The sequence below is a fragment of the Alexandromys fortis genome, unplaced genomic scaffold, assembly GCF_014885135.2.
Source record: "Alexandromys fortis isolate MF-2015 unplaced genomic scaffold, M_Fortis_MF-2015_v1.1 scaffold_86, whole genome shotgun sequence".
In the NCBI taxonomy this organism is placed as follows: Eukaryota; Metazoa; Chordata; class Mammalia; order Rodentia; family Cricetidae; genus Alexandromys; species Alexandromys fortis.
The window spans coordinates 189095-210462 of NW_026067965.1; positions in this window are offsets into that span (position 1 = coordinate 189095).

Sequence of the window (21368 nt, forward strand, 5' to 3'; positions counted from 1 at the left end):
GAGGATGCTTGTTTGCGCAGTCTCTGTGAGCAATAGGGACCTCTTCTAAACCCGGGGCTCTAGGCGGATTCTGGGACTAGGTATCCCAACCTTAGTCCTTCTAGTCAGTGACACTACTTCCCTGCATGACTCTAGAGGGATGAACTTGACAAGGACACTTTACCTGCGAAGGCTTGACGCACTGTAAACAGGGAGCACATCAGAGGACCCTCCGGGGAATGTCTAGCTACACAAGCCTGTGTTGAAGGACGTGCCGCGGAAGTCTACTGAGTACTGTCTCTATTATGCAGTGATAGGAGCAGACTATGGGAGGGACCAGCCAGGAAGAACCGGTTCCAAACACTGTGTGTTAAACACCTGCTGTGTGCTAGACTTACTCACATAAATCACCAGTTCCAGTTCCCACATTTCCCCAGTAGTCTGTAAATATAGAAACTGAACCCTAGAGGCAGCGCGCAGCTCAGGTGACAATGGGTAAGTCACAGTCAGTAATAAAGGGGCTCGTCCATAGGACCCAAACCTGGAAATCTCATGCAATTCTGTCTTCAGAAAGTGGAACTGGTTATCACCACTAACAGGAGCTCCATAATTTTTCAGTGCTGATTTTTTTATCAGAGGGTTGTTTTTTTTTTCCTTTAAGCAACTTCATGCAATGTATCCAGTTCAGGGAGGAAGGCATCCCAGATTGGAACCCTCATCAGAAAATGGAGCTAAAAATCTGATGCCAAGGGCCAGGGAGCTGGATCTGTTGGTTAAAAGAAACCCATATAAGAGCTCATCCTAGGACGTAAGGCAGAGGCGGGAGAATCTCTGGGTCTCACTGGCCTTCTGGTCTGGTGGAATCAATGAACGCCAGGTTCGGTGAAAGATTCTGCCCCAGTAAGTGAGGTTGGGAGTGGTGGAGGAAGACACCTGATGTGGAGTTCTGGGCTCTGCATGCACTCCACGATGTATGGGCACACCTGCACACACACGGGCACACCTGCACACACACGGACACATGCACACATGTGCTACGCTACTCATACACAGACATAAAAATGGGGCCGTGACAGTTACATGAACGCATAGACAAAATACTTAGTGTGCGGTAGGTCCTTAGTATGAGCACCTAACTTGGTATTGATTATCCTAGGGCTTAATAAACAAGGGAACCAGAAAGGTCACTTGTTTGAGGTCATGTGATGAGCTAGAGACCCCCCAAACAAAACTCTGGCCACTCTTTCTGATACACACACCCATGAGCTTTCTCCCCAAGGGGCCCGGGATAACTGATTTTCACGTCAGCCACTCTGAGTCAGCAGGAACCCCAGATTCCCAGTTGCCAGCCCTCTGACGGGAGGAGGCAAGTACGGCACATTGGGAATATTTCCTTCCAAAGTTAATGCTCAAAAATGTCACTTCCAAAAGCAAACTCCAGTGTCCTAAAACCCTCCCAGGCATGGAGTAGTTCCAGAGCCTTTGGGGCCTGAGTCCAGAGCCATTATACCTTCCTTTCACATCTGAACTTATTAGAAGCATTAACCTCAGAGACTTGGAACCCTGTCAGCTTCATAAACACTGTCCCCGCCACTGTGGCCAGGCGGGATAATGTAAGGACATTTTCCTTCATGTCATTTCAGCTTCCATTTAAGTCTTGGAAATAGTGTTGAGCCGGAGCCATACCGTCCGTGGATCGCCACGGCACTGCCGATTGTGAGACCGTGCTATGATATGGGGCCCGCATCGTGTAAATATTTGTCAAAGAGAAGATTAACTAGGGAGGCAGTAGATTCAGAGTGACTGCATCTTTCATTAACTCTGCCAGGAAACAGACTGGAAAGATACACAATTCACTAAGTCAGTTTATCAGCAGCCAGTGAATTTCTGGTTATTTTTTTCCCCAGGCACATACATGGCTGCTTTCCACCAATGTGTATATATCTCCCCTTTGCACCCTAACCTCGTTCCTGGCAGACGTATGTTTGTCCTTTCACAGCCTGAAAGTTGCTATGGCTTTCCACATGTAGGTGGTCTCAGAAACATATTGTAGCTCATGCGTTATCTACACTTTGCTCAGAAATAATAAACGGCGTAACTGGAAGAGTGATTAGGGAATTAACTCCCGGGAACCAGAGTATCTTAATGCCATCGTACAGAGAATAGATGACTAGTTTACTCACGTTCCTTGTTGGAGTAAATGTAAGGCCATTTGCTTCAGGGTACTTTCCTAAAGAGGGGGGGGGGTTTGCTTGCATGACACCCTCCATGTGTTCTCAAAGTTGGCGCAATATCATACCATGAGCTACCTCCAAAAATATAACCGTAACCAAAGCCCAATGTACAAATCACACCCAAAGGCTTGGTGTTTGGCTTTCTGATCACCTAAACCCACTTTGCAGAAGAAGACCCATGAACTGCAACGAATCAGATTATTACAGCCCTGTTCAGAAAGCAGCTTACTGAGGCTGAGGGAAACCTAGGGGCTGTGGTGCTGGACCCAGGATTCACTAGAGAGCATGCTTGGAGGGAAATAGCAAGACTGTGTGTCAGACCAGAAGATGAGATTTGGGAGGCCAGAGAAATCTCAGAGGATGTGGGGACAGAACCTCCAAGCTGATGCAAAAACGATTACAAGGAGCCTCTCTCTCAGGAAGGCGGCAGGGAGGCTGCGTGAGGTTTCTTTTCTGGGTACACAGCCCTGTCTTGACAGATCCATATGACACCCGGACCCCAGGGTGCATCCAGTGAGAAGCCACATAGCCTTCCTTGGACTCAGAGTTCCCATTCCAGAACTTTCCCCACGGGCAATCAAGACACTACTATCAAATTTAGCACCATAACAGACTTTTCGCAGCACTACACAAACCATTCTTCACTGACATGAGGGAAAATATTGAAAACTTGGGTTGGGCTTTTCACACTGATCACCACAAAAATCCTACGGAGACTTGACATTTCTTTAGAAAGACTGTCACCGACAGAACTTTCCCCAGAAGTCCCGTCAATCATGACCTTCATCAACTACACTGATGAGAATCTGTTCTCTGCTGCTGGCAGTCACAAGCACACGGAATTTTAGGCGCTGAACTTCACCAGAGGGAATTGGTAACTTTGATTCAGTTTCAACACACACTCTTTGAATTTCTTAAAGGCCCAGAGTGTGGAGGTCTTCCCGCTGGGAGGAGATGAATCTGAACCCAGCATTACCAGCTCTCTGGGTGTTGAGACCCAAGCCCCACAAGGCAGCTGTCTGCTGCTAAGCATAGCCCTGAGCCAATTTCACCCCAAGCTCTGCACTTCTGGGCTGCTCCGGACTGGCCCTCCCCAGGTTGACGATGGCTACGGTAATAGGCACTGGACTGCCAAGGGGTCCTGTTGTTTAGTCCTGTCAGGTCCCCTGGTCGCCAGTGCTTGGCCAGGCCCCACTGCATTAGCAAGATCCCGCTCCTGCTACCTGGGACTGGTACTGATCTCCCGCAGGGCGGACGGTGCTGTTCGCCCTCCCCGCTGGAAGGATGCTCAGGGTAATGTTCCCGCAGTCCTACCTGGCCAGGCGAGTCCCGTGCGCACGGGGACCCAAATGGGTCAGCCCCCTAGCTCCGGAAACCTGAGTCTCAAGCGCTGCGGTGCTTCCCCGGCGGCTCCGGGGCGCACGCTCTCCAGATCCTGATCCGCGGAGCAGCCCGACTGCGGCTGAGTCAGCGCCCAGCGGCGGCGCGGTGAGCCCCGGGCAGCCGCCGAGAGCGGCTGTGAGCCCAGCTGAGGCTGCCCTGGCATTTTAAAGGCGAGGCTTGGACGCTGTTCAAGCGGAAACGCAGGGAGAAACTTCGGCCCCCAGTGCAGCGCTGCGACTCGGGGAGGGCGTACCGGTTTTGCAAAAGTCCCTCCTCTCTAAGGAGAAAAAGCAAAAACCAGAACTCCAAACTGTGAAGCTTTTCTGTGAGGATCTCTCTCTGCCTTATGCTCAGCACCTACACAGACATGCCCATTAAAGTTAGGGATCAGATTGGGAGGTCGGTTTAGGAAGTCTGCTGGATGCAATTGGGCACAAGAAAGAAGAAGACGAAAGAAGGCAATGAAGTATAAATTACCGTGTCTTGGTGGGTGCCATGAGTTTAAGCTGGGAGCCAGGTGGAAAACAATTGCGGTTTGCGGGGACATGATTGCTTTAGGAAAATTCAAAATAAAGACAACCATGAGCAGGCAGGTCATGACATAGACACATAACGTTACTGTCAGTAGTAGGGATAATAAATCCTCTTTTCACTAATAGAGTAATCGTAAATATCTGGAGATGGGAATTCCCTGTTACAGTAGTCTTGCTCAGGGCTCTGTTGAGACCTATTGAGAGTGAAAGCTATTTCCCTCTGGTAAAAGGATGGACTCTGCCTAGGGCTTTGGGTGGAGACCTTACATTCCAAGCTATCCAAAAACAGGAGAGTTGATCCAGAGGCGGGACCAGCCTGGTAGAGGGACCACCACTCAAGAAGGCTAACTCGCCTTAAGGTGCTAAAGACGTGGGAGGAATAAGGAATAATCATCCCTTTAAGGAGATAGTGTGCTTTTCCTTCCCACAGAGCATTCCCCGGGAGTTGCTCACAGTCGTGGCTATGCCCTGTGGCTCCGCTAAGGTCTGCCTTTCTGAGTCAGAACTCAGAAACCCTCATTTCCAACACGTCCTCTCTCACACTCTTTCTACTTGGTACTGGACAAAGCTGGGGCATGCTGTAACCCCTTGCCATGCGGCTTCTTGTCCGCCATTTGGCCTCTAACAAATAACACGACTTTCTCTCTTCCTCGTCTCCATCTTCCTTCTCTAAGGCAGCTGACGGTATTTATAGTCGACTTGCGCTGGGGGTTTTCTTTTAAACTCCATGAAGTTGTCCCCACGTTTTCCTCTGAGCATTCGTAAAATTCTTTTTTTTTTTTAAATGGTACTAAGAACCTTGAGGACCCAACCTTCCTCAGTAACATTATCAGGGAACATACCTCATACTGGGGACCCTTCTATTTTTGATTGGAGGAACAGAGGTATTGGATTCTATTAAGATACAAGCCTCATTCTTGGACAAGAAAAAGAAACCCTATCACCCAGTCATATCCTCCATGTTTGCATTTCCAACATAATTATCGTCAAATCCCAAATAATGTTTTACTGTTGTAAATTGACTCAGTGATTTTAGGGCTCAGTTGGGAAAGGGGAGCAATCAACGCAATGGGGGCGCAGAAGAGGATGGGAACGCAGTCCTACAGGGTGTTACAGCAAAGAGGTGTGTGTGTTACTGCCTCGGGAGGGCTTTACAGGCATTAGCGCACTTTATTCTTGACTACACGTCTAGGAAGCAGATAAGAGCGCTGCTGCCACTCACAGATAAGCAGCGGAAGTGTGTGCCCGAGGTCGTACAGGTGGAAAAGAGAAGCCGGGGATTTGGCGCCTGTGGAATCTCAACCTCCGTGCCACATTCTGTGGCGCCACCACAGAGCAACAGTGACTGCAATGGTCATGGCAAGTTCCACTGCCCCAAGGAGAAGTGCAGGGAAAATGCAGGATTCCAGGTAGCACAGCGAGTGGAACACGTAGGCTTTAAAATAAATTATATTGGAACGACTGTAGTTGTAATCGGGGCAAGAATAGACTTTCTATGTGGTTCCTAGAGCAGAGTAAGTTACAGATCACTCAAATGATGAATGAAAAAATCATGAAGCCCCAAGTGATGAATATATAGGTATTTACCATAAATGTGAGGTTCTGAAAGCCTTTCTGATACATCATCATAAAACCATTAAGAAAAATGCCGATAGATATGTGCATCAAAGTCCAAATGATTTCTATATAAACAGACATAGTAAACAGAATTGGAAAATGAATAAGCTGGAAAATATTTACTATACACGTGGTAGGGGGTTGCTAAATTTAATTTTAAAAGCAAACCGTTGGTTCATTTTGATGTTCAGATAGACCATAATTCATTAATTTTTTAATTAAGAATTTTTTAATACAATCTTTTCTCATTCTACATAGCTATCCCCATTCCCACTCCCCCCGTCATACCTTTCTCCCCCACCCCCATCCACGCCTCAGAAAGGGTAAGGCTTTGTTGGGGAGTCAGCAAAGTCTGGCACTTCACTTTGAGGCAGGAGCAAACCCCCCCCCCTTCCCAACCTCCGCCATATCTAGGCTGAGCAAAGGTATCCATCCATCCAAAGAGAATGTGCTCCAAGATGTCAGTTCAAGCACTAGGGATAAATCCTGGTCCCACTGCCAGTGGCCCCACAGACTGCCCAAGCCTCACAACTGTCCCCCACTTTCATTTGTTTGCCCCATGACGTCAGTGGGTGATCCAGGCTGGCTTGGAACTTGTTGGCTACCTAAGGCTCTTCTTGAAATCATGACCCTCCTGTTTCAGCCTCCACCTTGCTCAGATTACAAACTCTTTTGTTTGGTTGGTTTTGTTTTTGTTTTTCGAGACAGGGTTTCTCTGCAGCTTTGGAGCCTGTCCTGGAACTAGCTCTGTAGACCAGGCTGGCCTCGAACTCACAGAGATCTCCCTGCCTCTGCCTCTCAAGTGCTGGGATTAAAGGCGTGAGCCACCACCACCTGCCTCCCATGAGTTACTTTTTAGTGTGAATAATTTGGCTCACTGGGTATTCAAAAGTCAAAGTGGTGGTTTTATATCTTCTCTGACAGCCCTAATAGGATAACATCTTAATGTAATTCTCAAAGGTCATCTAATCATTAAACAAAGAGAGGACCAACCACACACACACACACACACACACACACACACACACACACACACACGCCAGAAAAGGGGTAGAAGAGAGCTGGAAGCAATTAGCAACAAAAGAACTTAAATAACAAGTCAAACCCATCATTCTCTCTGGTGATGCAAGAAATACAAATAGAAAAATAAGCTTTTCTTAAGTAAAGCTGGAAAAATTAAAAATATCGACAACATCCAGGGCTGACAAAGGGTTTAGATAAATGAGAATACATTTATGAAAATATAAATTAGTGCAGGACTTCTAGAAAGCTGTTTTTGAGCAAATGCCAAGTTGTGTACTCATTGTTCATAATAATAAATCAAATACATTTTCAGAAGTTTTTCTAAGGAAATCATTGGAGTGACCTGGAGATGAAGCTCAGGGAATTAAGAACATTTGCTGCTCTTGAAGAGGACCATGGTTCTCAGCACCTACATGGTGGCTCCTGTCAACAGCTCCAGGTCTAAGGGATGCGGTGTCCTTTTCTGGCCTCTGTGAGCCTTTCATGTACAGGGTACACATGCAAGGAGAACACTCATATGCATAAAATATACATGAGTTAATCAAAAGAAGAAATCACTGACCTCGGGATAAAGCAAATACCACAAATGTTCGTTATTTTACAAAAAACAATTTATAATAGTAAAAAACCGGGCACAATCTAAATACAAGAACGAGTTAAGAAAATTAAAATCATACAGGATGATTTTAAGCCCCTCCTGGGAGTTTGCTCATCAAAACAAAATAAAGAATTCCTCAGTAAGTAGAAAGAATTATATAGCTAGCGCCTCAGTTTTCCAGAAAACAGGACAGAGTTTTGAGCAGTACGTTAGCTCAAGGGGTTGCCATTGCCGTCAAGTCTAAGGCTTCCCTCTCCGCTCCTTGTCTCTCCTATTTTCAGTGATTTCCTTTTAAATTCCTCTCCAGCTTATAAAAACGGGCAGCCCCCAGAGCTTTGTGTAGGAATCACCTTTAAGAAATGTATTCTGTTGGGTTCCACTTTAAAGATTTCTATATCAAAATATTATGGCTTTACAAACCCAAGCTGGAGAGCATATGCCCACTGGGTAGAGCACCAACTAGGCTGTTACATGTACTGTGTAACAAACAGCCCCTAGTTCTCAGCATCTGGAAACAGTTGTCCATCCGTGACTCTAGGCTATACATCCACGATGGGTTGGTTGTGTATTGGCTTCATATCGGTAATATCACTTGGGAGTCCAGGATGGAGAAGCAATTTATATCTTCAGTGCTTTGGTCTCATGGGAGAACCAGGAAAGATTGTCGTCAACTATGGCCTGACTTGTAAAGTTATGACCAGAACAATACACTTGGCCAAGCAAGGGAATTTCAGCTTCCAAGAACAGCATTACAGCTCCACACACTCAGGACACCAAGGGCCTGGGCTGGTAATAGCCGATGACATCAAGCATCACAACTATTGATGGGGCAGACAGTGGTACCACATTCTGACATGGCTACATTGAAAAGAAGGGTAGGACCGGGGTGATGGCTCGGTTGGTAAATTGCTTGCTGGGCAAGCATGACTTCCTGAGTTCTGATCCCTAGCAGTCACGGAAAAAGCTGGGCATGTCTGTTTGCTCCTGTCACCCCAGCACTGGGGATGCGGCAATGGGAGGATTAACAGTTTAGCGGAAATGGCAAGCTTCAGATGCAGCGTCTGAAACTGTCTCAAAAATAAGGTGAAGAGCAATATAGGAAGATACTGACCTTGACCTCTGATATATATGTGTGTGTGTGTGTGTGTGTGTGTGTGTGTGTGTGTGTGTGTGCGCGCGCGTGTGCGCGCACCTGCTCACACATGTGCATACACACATCGAGTGAGAGCAAGAAAGAGAAAGGAGGTGAAAGAGGAGGAGGAAGAGAAAGAATAATAATAATATTAATAGCGGGACACTTGGCAAAAAATTGTATAAATTTTGATCCCAATGCTCATGAAGACAGGACTCTGGATGAAATGCAGGACTTGGAGTCAGACAGGCCTGGGTAGATAACCAGTTGCCAGGTTATCATGGGATTTGCCATATTTTCAGTCATGAAGCAAAAACGATTCCTTTAAGATTGCTGGAGAGATCAAATTTGGCATCAAATGGAAACCAGTAAGCAGTGTGGCAGGGTAGGCTTGGATCTCACTGTAAGCTTTCCAAAAGGAAGTCTATCTTTCCTCTGCATTCACTGCAAATAAGCAGCCATTGCTTGCAGAGAGATGTACATTCTCCAGATGAGCTTTTTAATTAGGTAATTATTTTTGCTCGGCAAAAATGTGGTGTACAACGTACTTTGAAATACACGTCCAGAGAATGGCTGGATCGGCATGTCCTTTATCTCACCTACTTGTCAGAGCTCCGTCTGCCTTCTTTGTGGGCGTGACTGAAGGGACTGCACGGATATCAATGTTACCCTAGTACAGACCTCATCATCACTTTAGTTTGTACCCTATAAATACAGGCCAAGCCCCAAATCTGTGTCTGTGGGCTTCTCACATCTTTAAAAATGCCAAATGCAACAAGGGACATGTGTCCAGAAACCATGTCCCAACGTCGGAGTGTTCATTTAGGTTCCTGACTCCCACTGAAGGGGTTGTTTGTTATCAAAGCACAACCTTTCTTATCCTGACCACTGTTCTGGACAGTGGGTCTTTTTCTGTTTGTATTGTGAGTTTCACAAAGAGCTGGTTGGGGAAAATAAATGTCTACAGGAATGTGCCCCCATGCCCAGTTTATGTGCTGCCAGGGTTTCACGAATGCCAGGCAAGCACTCTACCAACGGAGCCAATATTCAGTCTCTCAGGAACCTTACTAGCTGTTTTAAACAACTGGTAACTCAAAACCAGCGTTCACCCTCCCTGAACGATCAGTTTCTTCATGGGGGAGTGTTTACCCTGTAGGAACTGTCAGCTACAGATGAAGTGCCTTTGGCTTCCACTCCAGGGTAGGTGTTAATGTTCTCAAGCAAAGGCAATGCTGGAAAGAGGTTGCAGGGGATTTCAGCTCTGGCGTAAGTCTGGCTATTGTTTTCTAGGCTTCTTCCAGGTCACAGTGCCCTGGCTTCCTGGCTCTATAGAAAGGCAGTTGGGTGCTTGTGCTTTGGAGCCACCACAGTCTTGTAGCCACAAGGGGAACATATGTGGAGAAACCTCTCTGCCATATGTAATGCAGTTCAGGAAGACAATACCTCCCTGCCTCCCAACCTGGAGTCCTTTCCAGTCTTCTCTCCCTTCCTGCCTTTGCCTATCAATACGTTTCAAAGGCGCTTAGTTTTCCAAGCAGCAGAAAAAAAAAAAAAAAAAAAAAACCCTTAGTGCCCAAGTCAGAGAACACTACTGATTGGCACAGAGATCAGCGGTGGTTTTCATTCCCTTCTGAATGGTTCAGAGCATCCTAAAAGGCCACCAGATCCTTCTCCACCCTCTTGTCTGATGCCCCTCCCTCATTCCCGCTTCCCCAGCCTGTCTGACAGCTGCTAAGCAATTCCCCTGTCCTCCAGTTTGTTCTCCTCTCTGAGGTTTCCTATTCAGACTGCTCTTCCTCCAGAGAGCCACAAAGCCCGTTCCCTTCCTCACCCAGATGTCACATGACATCCATGATGGTTCTCTTCTACGCTGTCACCCTGTTCTACCTCATCCACCTCACTAGCCTTGCTCCACAGCCCTTCCTGTGTCAAGGGGCACGCTTGCTCATTCCCTCTGGTTCTGTCTACCCCGTAAGCAGGTATGCCGGCAAGGGCAGAGATACCAGTCCGATTCTGTATCATCGGTAGTGGGGGGTCTGAGTGGAGACCACAAATGTCCCGATGCCGAACACAGCTGTTTCCCAAGGACAGGTGAGGCTCCTAACCCAGGGAAAAGCTGAGCTTTGGACTTCTCTTCTGTGCTCCGTGTTGGAGCACAGAGCAGCTACAGTGGCCCCAACTGAGGCAGGATGAGACAGTCACTTCAGAAAAGAGCTCTCTTTCCCAGCTCATGAGTGGCTTGGTGACCGCACATGGGGTAATCCTGGCTACGCACTGCTTTGGGCCAGTCTTCTACTGTCTTGGTCTCAGTGTTTGCACTGTACTGGGGTCCAGGCCATTCTGACATTCCTGCTAGTGCTGACTCTCCTTTCCTCCATCCCTGGATGGGGGACAGAGAGGAGGTGGAGGGGCAAGAGACTGCTTTTGAGGGAAGCTTTGGCAAGTCCCCAGCTCTTGGCTGTTGTTTAGTTCAAGTTGCCGTCTCCGCCTCTGTTCTGGGCTCCCTGCCTCTGCCGATGACACAGCATGGCCGCTGTGGGGTCAGCTCCTCCTCCTGCTCATTCCACGGGCTCCAGGGCCACAGTTTCCTGGCTGATTCATGGGCTCACTTTCAGGAGGCTAGATAGCAGCGAGAAGCAGGCATGGCTGACAGCCCATCCCTCCTCTTTGCTCTTTGGGAGAGCTGATGGATGATACAGCCAGGAAAGGAGACAGTCAAGGGAAAGAGATGGCTGCTGCCTGCTGGACCAGTCTCGTGTGTGCAGGGCTCACTCCCACGCATCCTAGGTACTTCAGCTATCAGCTTACAAGAAGGTAGAGTGGGTGGCAACCGGCACCCGTCTTCAGATGAGGAAACAGAGGCAGAGGTCGGTTAAGCGGCACAACCAAGGTCTCAAGCCTTCAGTTTCAAGTCCCAGGACTAGTGCTCTAGACTTCTGAGTTCTTGTCTGACAGTTTCTACTGCATCCTCCTGGAACTCTGTCACACATGGAAAGAGAGACTGTTACTGTGTGGTTAAGTAGCACACTCCCTGGGCTAATGCCTCCCTAGGTTCTCTCAAGCTGAGGACTCAGAATATTTAGCTAGCAAGGGAAGACTCAAGAACATAACTGCTTTGAGTCCCTAAGAGCCAACAGCGTAGAGGAGGGAGAAAGATCTGACAGGATGGGATATATGGAGGCAAACATGAGCTTAGGAACTCTCTCTCATACCAGAAGGGGCATACCATGCCGCCATGGCCGCTACCTTTTCTAGTTTCCTGGCTGCCCCATGATGAGCAGGAACAGAGTGTGAGGCAGAGGACATGGTGTGGGAAGTGCCCGTTCATCAGCCCTTGTTAACATCTCAAGAAGACGGGCTCTTAGCGGTCCATACATCTTGGACTCCCATCTCAGGGTGTGGGAAGAGGAGAGCTAAAGGATGGACAGATGGGTGAATTCCTCTGCCTGGGGAAAAGGCGCAGATGCAGTCCGAGGTAGCAGCAGCGAGAGGACAGGGAGCAAAGACAGAACAAGCTCGCTGGAGAGATGACTAGGAGTTCAGCTCCAAAGGGTTCGGAGTTCTGACTGGAGTGGAGCAGGGAGAACTCTGGAGAGAGTCGAGACAGTGGCATTTCGGGCCAAAGGAGGTGAGGAGAGAAAGATGCCACGTGATGGGAGCAAGTTCTCAGGAAATCCACAAGTTTTGGGGCAAGTCATAACACGTCCCCTCCCCTGCAGAGATAATCTTCCCTAATGCTCTACCTTGTCAGGAGAACTTTGCGGGATTCTGCTCTGGGGAGGGTCTCACCTTGCCAGCAAGTAGAGGTCATTAAGGGAAGAGGAAGTAGAGGTCATTGGGGGGGAAGAGGGCAGGAGCAGAGCCCTGGGGCCATGAAATATGCTGAGTGTGAAAATCTGGTATTTGTCATGAATTCTAAATCTGACTCTACTACCTGCCTGTGAAGAGAGTGTGGTCTCTATATTCCTGCCCCAGAGTCTCGGGGTTCTCATCTATAAATTAGCATAGAATGATGTCTTCGTTTTAGGGGTGTCGTGAGGGTTAAACTGTTTAAAAACAAAACAAAACAACAAAACAGCTCATTTTACTCTATTCAGATGGAAATGAACAAGCAACAAGGCAGTCTACAGTGAGCTGGGTTTCTAACCCACAGGCTTCTACTGCTAGGCCTTGAGATTTCAGCTTCTAGGTTTTCAAAGCTTGAGATTTATAGCTCGAGGTACTTGAGGCAGAGGCTTATTGCTTTAAGCTTTGAGTACCGATGGTCCAGCACTCAGCAGTTAGTGTAAGAGTTCCTAGCTGCTGGCGTCAAGGCTCTCAGCTCTTAGCCGGAGGCAGATGTCTGGAACCCTTCTGCTGGCGGAGGCCTGCAGTCCTTCTAGTCCTATCTTTCCACCCACGGATGCCTGCTCAGCTCCTTTGCAGGCCTTCATCCTCTCCGCAGCTGTCTCCTCTCAGCCCAACGAGCCCAGGCTTACAGCTGCAGGCATCCTCAGGGCCTCACAACACCAGGAATCACCCTCTCCCCGTCATCTATTGCTGTCACCTAAACTGGAAGCCCCAGGGAGTCACTTGTTCTTTGTGCAGCCAGCTTAGTGTGTTCTACCTACGGTAAGGACAAAAGTCAGCTGTGGATACATGAGACCATTTCAGAGCAGCTTTGCTAAAGATGGGCACAGCAGGTCAATGAGGAGGATGAAAGCCTGAATTGACTCCGAAAGGCCAAGAAGTAGGCTGCTTCTATGCCCTCCCCCAAAAAAGGATGGGGTAGAACCATGCACAACTTTCTTGGTTATCAGCCACAAACCTCACATGTGCACAGCTTCCTCTCTGCCAACCACAGGCTTGCTGCTGGGTTACTGGGAGAAGGGCTTCCCAGTGCTCGAGTGGGAATAACTAGGTAACATATGTGGTCACCCAATTCTACTGCAGGCAGGGCTATCTAGAGGTCACCAGGGTTTTTTGTGGCTAAGGCATAGTCTCCAGAAGCCAGTGCGAGTGATGTGGAGCACTTGTGATTGGAGGAAGACCTCCCAAGGCAAAGTCCATGGCTTCCACAGCAGCCCCGGCCCCTGTGGTCTTTGCAGCCGAAGCAGAATTGTCCTGGAGTGTCTGTGAAGTATTCAGAAATATCCAGAGTGACCAAGCATGTCAGGCTGACAATCTGACCGATCATCAAAGTTTGGATGACAGTTTCCTTGCTCAAGGGATCCAAGCACAAGGCGAGGAGGGTGATAGCTGTCAATCAAGCAACTAAGTGCCTTACTCCTTTCAGTTTCAATGACCCAGAGGCAAAAAAAAAAAAAAAAACCATCAATAACATTTACAACAAAGATTTAATATTTTATTCAGCAAATTTTGTCCAGTAGTACTTGTTAAGAAAAAATAATTAAAAAAAAAAGCGGCTCTGCCAGTGCAAGAAATCCAATTAGGTCAAATCAAAATGCCAATCGTTTTATTAAGTAAGATGCTCTCGAGTAGCTGAGTGCATGGCGGGGAGACAAGAAAGCAGGGAGCCCATGCAGACCCGAAAACCAGTGTTTCTCCTCTGGGAGCCTACTTAAAAACCCTGTGGGAGTGGCCCTGACCCCTCCCCGGGGAGGGTCAGGACCTGGCATGCTGGGATTCGGAGTCCAGACCAAAGCAACTCCAAGGCCTGGGGGCTGGGATGGATGCCGGGGGCTGGGAGCTATGCTCCCAACTTAACAGTCCTGACCTCTCTCAGCCTAATATCTTTAGTCAGGGCTGGGTCCATCCATCTAACTCAGAATGATGATGTATTTTAAGCACCCGAGACTATGCCTTTTATATAGTGAACATAGGACGACCCAGGAACTGAGATGATTGACAGTTGTTAGGATGATGCTGATGGCGACCATGGAGCTGTGTGAAAAAGGACTTGGTTGGCCTTTGATGTAGTGTAACACATAAAGAGAAACATCGATCTCGGTGAAGTTATTTCTACAGAAATATGGAGTGGAGAAGAAAATGATTGAAAACCAAAACCCTTGTCGGAGTGATGGAATTGCAGGGGATTCCCTAACATGCTCGTCTCTTAGATAAATTGCGTATTTGCAACATTTCATGCTTTGTGCATGTGTGTGTGTGTGTGGAAGCAAGACGGGTAAACATGTTATACTGCAGAGGTGGAGGTCACGCCAAAGAACAGCTTGTGGCAGTCTGCCATGCTGGTCCCAGAAAATTGGCATCAGGACATCAGGCTTGGTGGTAAGCTGCAGCCTAGATCGCATGTTTTTGCGCAGTAAGTCCAAATGAAGAACTGGGCAGTCTTGAGCTTCTGGGAGTGTCTATCTCTGTAGTGATCTTAGTTCTGGGCCACAGTCAGCTCTCCTCTCCTGAGCAAAAACGGAGATTGCACTTGATGTTGTCTCTGGCTAGTGGATTATAATTGTGGTCCTCCCAGGCTCTCTAGCCAGCTGCAGAGCCTTCTTTACTCCTTCTTCCCCTGCCAAATAATAAGGCCCTGGACTAATAAGACTTCACAGACCTGTATCTTCCAGGGATAGAGCTCCCTGCTGCCCTCTGCTGGATGTGCAAGGCTTAAGCAAGAAACACCATTTTTTTTTCTATTCATTAAATGTACTCATTTATTTTACATCCCAACCACAGTTCCCCCTCCCTCCTCTCCTTCCTCTCCCCACCTTTCTCCTCCAGCCCCCAATCCACTCCTCCTCTGTTTGTGTTCAGAAACAGGCAGGTCTCCCATGGGTATCAACAGAGCATGACTTATCGAATGGGACTAAGCGCCTCCCCTTGTATTAAGGCTAGGCAAGGCAACCCAGAATGAGGAGTAGGTTTCCAAGAGCCAGTCAAAGTGTTAGGGACAGTCCCTGTTCCCTCTGCTATGAGTCCTACAAGTAGACAAAGCTACACAATTGTCACTCATATGTGGATGGCCTAGGTTGGTCCCATAGAGGCTCCCTGGCTGTTGATCCAGACTCTGTGGGCACCTATAAGCCCAGATCAGTTGTTTCTGTGGGTTCCCTTGTGTTGTCTTTGACCCCCTGTCTCCTACAATCTTTCTTCCCTTTCTTCAGCAGGATTCCTGGAGCTTGGCCCAATTCTTGGTTATGGGTCTGCATCTGTTTCCATTAGTTACTGGATGAAGGCTCTCTGCTCATAATTGGGGTAGCTACTGATCTATGAGTATAGCAGAATATCATTAGGCATCCATTATGTTGACTTTTTTTTCTCTAGTCCTGTTTGGTTTTTTTTTTCCTAGGTCTTTGGGTCATCCAGCCTCTGGGTCCTGTCAGAGATGTGCTCATTCTCATGGGATGGGTCTGATGTTATACCAATCATTGGCTGGCCACTCCCACAATCTCCATGCCAATCCCCTCCCTCCTCTGCCCAACCCTCACATTACCCAAAGGCAGGACAGACTGTAGGTCAAAGGTTGTATGGCTGGGCTTGTGTCTCAATCCCTCCACTGGAAGTCCCCCTGGTCACAGGAGATGGCCAGTTCAAGCTACTCATTCATCTTTGCTAGGAGTCTTAGCTGGGATCATCTTTCACTTGCTTGGTTATAGTTATTCCCAAGATATATTTTGAGGCTATTGTAAAAGGTATTATTTCCCTTATTTCTTTTTCTGTTTGTTACTCGTATATAGGAAGGCTATGATTTTTATGAGGTAGTTTTGTATGCTGCTACTTCGCTCTGAGACTTTAAGTACTATACTGGATATGTGTGGATGAGAGCAGGCATCCTTGTCTTGTTCCTGATTCTAGTGGAAATGCTTTGAGTTTCTATCCATTTAAGTTGATGTTGGTTATGGGTCAACATCATTACCTTTATTATGCTGAGGTATGTCCCTTGTATCCCTAGCCTCTCCAGGACTTTTATTATGAAGTGTTCTTGGATTTTTGTCAAAAGCCTTTTCTGCATCTCATAAGATGATCATGATGATGTGGGATGTCCTGCTGTATATGTATTGCTTTTATTGGTTGATGAATAAAGCTGTTGCGGCCAATGATTTAGCAGAGTAAAGCCAGGCAGGAAATAGAGAGTAGGCAGAGTCGAAGAGACACCATATAGCTGCCGAAAAAGACAGATGCTGGATCCTTACCAGTAAGCCACAGCCTCATGCCGATACACAGATTAATAGAAATGGCTTAATTCAATATGTAAGAGCTAGCTAGAAATATGCCCGAGTCATTGGATGAACAGTGTTGTAATTAATATAGTTTCTGTGTAGTTATTTGGGTATGAGCTGCTGGGAAATGAATGAGCAGTCTCTGTCTACATTGAGGTCTTTGATTTTCAGTCTGTTTATGTAGTGGATTATTGATTGACATATGTTGAGCCGTCTTTGTACCTCTGGGATGAAGCCTACTCAATCATGGTGGATGATCTTTTTGATGTGTTCTTGGATAGGGTTTGCAAATGTTTTATGGGGAGTTTTACAATGGTATTCATATGAAAAATTGGTCTTTAATTTTCCTTGTTGGGTTTTTATGTGGTTTAGGTATTTTTGCCTAAGGTTTTGACAACCTTACCGATTTTCTTTATTTTTTTACATCTTTGTATTGTTTTGTTGTTGTTTTCTAGTTTATTGATTTCTAGTTTATTTCTTCCTGTCTACTCTTTTTTGGGTGTCATTTCTTCTTTTTGTTCTAGAACTTTCAGGTGTCCCATTAAGTTGCTGAGTTGATATCACACCAATATTTGAATGTAAGCGGTGAGAGCTATGAACTTGCTGCTTAGAACTGCCCTCATGTGTCCCATAGGTTTGGGCATTTCACGTTTTCATTTTCATTCAATTCTAGAAAGTATTTAATTTCCTTCTTAATTTTTATCTTGATCAATTTTCATTCAGTAATGAGCTGTTCAGTTTCCATGAGTTTGTAAGCTTTCTGTTGTTTCTACTGTTATTGAAATCCAGCTTTAGTCTGTGGTGGTCAGATAGAATGCAGGATGTTATTTCAATTTTCTTTTATCTCTTGAAATTTGTTTTGTGTCCCAGAATGTGGTCACAGTTTTGGAGAACGTCCCATAAGCTGCTGAAAAGGAGGTATATTCTCTTATGTTTGGGTGAAATATTCTGTGGATATCTGTTAGGTTCATCTGGTTTATGCCATCAGCGCTAACATTTCTCCATTTAGTTTTCTTCGAGATGACCTGTCTATAGATGAGACTGAAGTATTAAAGTCACCCGCTATCACTGTGTGAGGGCCAATTGCATATTTTAGCTGTAGTAGAGTTTCTTTTGTGAACTCGGGTGCCTTTCTGTCTAGTTTATAGCTGTTTAGAATTAGAATTTCCTCTTGGTGGATGTTTCATTTGATGAGTATGCAGTATCCATTCCCGTCTCTTTTGATCAGGTTTGTTTTGAAGTCTACTCTCTCAGACATTAAAATGGCTACATTTGCTTGAAAGATCTTTTTCATTTTTTACCCCAAGGTGATGTCCTACCTTGATATTAAGGTGTGTGTCTCAGATGGAGCAGAAAGATGGATCCTGTTTTTTAATCCAATGTGTTAATCTGTCTTTTTATTGGATTTGAAAACAGGGTCATATTATTTGTAGACTTGGTCTTTTAATAGGTTCCCAGATTTACTGGATGTTTTGTGCCTGGATATTTTTAGATTTAACATTTTTTTTTTGGCCTGAGGTATTCATTTCTTCTACCTTGTTTTCATTGACTGAGGTTCTTTTCCATGTCTTGTACTGTTAGTGAGGCTTGCCTGTCTCTGGGGTTTTTGCTTGACTTCCTAAAAATTTTTATTTCCAATTTTATTCAGTTCAGATATTTTCTTTAGTGGTTTTATTTCTACTTTCATGTCTTGAACTGTTTTCATTATTTCATTTCACTCATTGTTTATGTTTTCACAGACTTAAGGAAGACTTAATCAAGGAATTTATTCATAGCCTCTTTAAGTTCCTCAAACAAATTCAGAATACTACCTTGAAGTTCTTGTCTTGTGTTTCAGCTATATTGCATTCGCCAGGGCCTAAGGCAGTAGGGTTATTGGCTTTTGGTGAAGACACACTGTCTTGACTGTTACTGTTTGCGATTTTTCACTGGTGTCTGTGGTTAGGATGGTCGAGGGGATTCTAGATGTTGGCGTCTGGTCTAGTTTTTGTTTTGTGGGTGCTCCATTCCTCGGTTTCTGCTAACCTCTCTGGATCCTAGGAAAGTGTGGTGGCTGTCAGTTACCTGTTAGAAAGTGCTTCGGCAGGGCAGTGAGTGGCAGAGAGGAACAGAGAGGAGCTAGGAGAAAAAGCTAAGTCCAGGTCTGGTGTGGCTACTGGGGGTCCCAGGCATAAGGTGTTTCTAGGTACCAGGGGGTAATACAAGGAGTGGGAATGGGCTAGAAGGGGGCGCTGAGAGGGTCTGCAGCAATGTTTTGTGGAGTTCTCAGGGAATTGAGGTAGGGTCGGAGGAAAGGCACCAGCAAGCAGGCAGTCTGGGACAGGGCTGGGGATGAGACTAGAGAGATCGTGATGAAGGACAGGAAGGAGAGATACCTACGGAGTCTCCTTAGTGTTGCTTGCATACATATGCCTTTAGAACTGACTTCTTGATATCAGATGATCAGCTATGGGCTCATCCCTGGTGAATGCTGATTCGCCTTCTCTCAGCAGTCAGCAATTGCCAGTAGCTCTTCACCAAGCCCAGTTTTTTTAAATTTATTTCTTTATTAATTAAAGATTTCTGTCTCTTCCCCACCGCCACCTCCCCTTTCCCTCCCCCTCCCCCAATCAAGTCCCCCTCCCTTGTCAGCCCAAAGAGCAATCAGGGTTCCCTGCCCTGTGGGAAGTCCAAGGACCACCCACCTCCATCCAGGTCTAGTAAGGTGAGCATCCAAACTGCCTAGGCTCCCACAAAACCAATAGGTGCAGTAGGATCAAAAACCCATTGCCATTGTTCTTGGGGTCTCAGTAGTCCTCATTGTCCGCTATGTTCAGCGAGACCGGTTTTAACCCAGGCTTTTTCAGACCCAGGCCAGCTGGCCTTGGTGAGTTCCCGATAGAACATCCCCATTGTCTCAGTGTGTGGGTGCCCCCCTCGCGGTCCTGAGTTCCTTGCTCGTGTTCTCTCCTGGTGCTCCTGATTTGGACCTTGAGATTTCAGTCCGGTGCTCCAATGTGGGTCTCTGTCTCTGTCTCCTTTCATTGCCTGATGAAGGTTAATATTCAGGAGGAAGCCTATATGTTTTTCTTTGGGTTCTCCTTCTTATTTAGCTTCTCTAAGAACCCGAATTATAGGCTCAAAGCCCAGTTTTTAAAGCCAGCTCAGATCCAAGGCTCCCTGACCTTGCTGCACACAGGCTGTTTGGCCATGATTTAGGAATTGCCACACTATTGTATAGTTCTTCCCTCCAGACAGCCCCTACTCCCACTCTTAGGAGTCCCTCAAGAAGACCAAGCTATACAACTATAATATATATGCAGAGGGTCTAGGTCAATCCCATGCACATACTCTGTTTGCCTGTTCAGTCTATGAGTCCTCATGAGTCCAGGTTAGTGTATTGTGGATTTTCTTGGGGTGTCCTTGGTCCACCAGGCTCCTACAATCCTTTCTCCCCATCTTCTGCAGGATTCCCCAAACTCTGCCTAATGCTTGGTTGTGGATCTGCATCTATTTCCATAAGTTGCGAGGTGAAGCCTCTCTGAAGACAAACTGCCACCATGGTTTTTGGTGGAGCAGCTTCCTGTACCACCCCCATGCTCCCGCAAGTGACCCTAACAAACTCACCGGTTTGCCGCGCTTTCTTTGCTCAGTGCTCTGTCTGGGTCTGAAAGATGTTTGCTCACTTCTCCACGGGAAAACCTATATAGCCCCCACCCGCCAACCATCCCTCCACCCATCTTACTGCAGGCACTTGCTCCCCTCTCTGCCACTTCGGGGTACAAATCTGTTTGCTGTAGATAAGCACACACCTGTCCCTCAGATTCGATGAACAGTAACCTCTCTCCAGATTTACATTACTGACCTTATTTTTCTTTTTAACCAGAAAACGCAGAAAGCATATTAGAATCTGTGTGTGCACAGCGTCTTAGTTTTGTGTTTGATTCCTGTTTTAGTGCGATTGTCATACTGTATAAGATTTAAATATGGTGACAGCTTGTGCCCCTTTCTACCTCCCAGCAGCAGCAATTGAGGCTGTTTAGATACATTTCGCAGACAGGTGTATCCGGGCCTCTGGTACAACTCGACTATAATGGGACCTGGGAAAGAGTAGGGTAATATAAACATACCAAAGGCCCACATATCTTTCCGTGTGCCCCAAATAAGCCATGAGGACCATTCTTTAGGAGATTAGGTTAGGGTTTATATCTTAATCTGAGCTGCTGCATTATAGTACCTTACTATTGGATAGTTTACCAATAGTATAGACTTATTGGTTCCAGTACAAGCATCCAGGAGGTCAAATATGAAAGCCTCCATGGGTGGTGTGTGCGCTAAGGATTCATTTCTCTAGGACAGTACCTCCTGTGTCCCCGTGAGGCAAAAAGGATAGAAGACTTTTCATCCCAATAAGAATATGGAATCCCCATTACCTCCCAATGCCCCTTCCACTTAAACCCAGCACAATGGAAGCTAATTTTGCAGAGATACAGACACTCAAAGGCTCCTAGGTACTACGTGAACTTGGAGCATGGAGTTGTCTAGATGGGTCTGACTCCACTATGCGTTCCTCTCCACCTTTCCCTAGCAGATCACCCAAGAGATGAGCATGAGATGAAAGGAGGACCCAACCACCTTCAAGATCTGTAATCACTATGGGAAAAAGAACTTGCAGGCCGTTTTTACCTAGTTTCTGGGCCAGTGGAGCTAAGGGACAATGATCTGCCACCCAGCCCACAGCAATGGCTCTCCCACAGCAGTGGCTGAGCAGCTCTG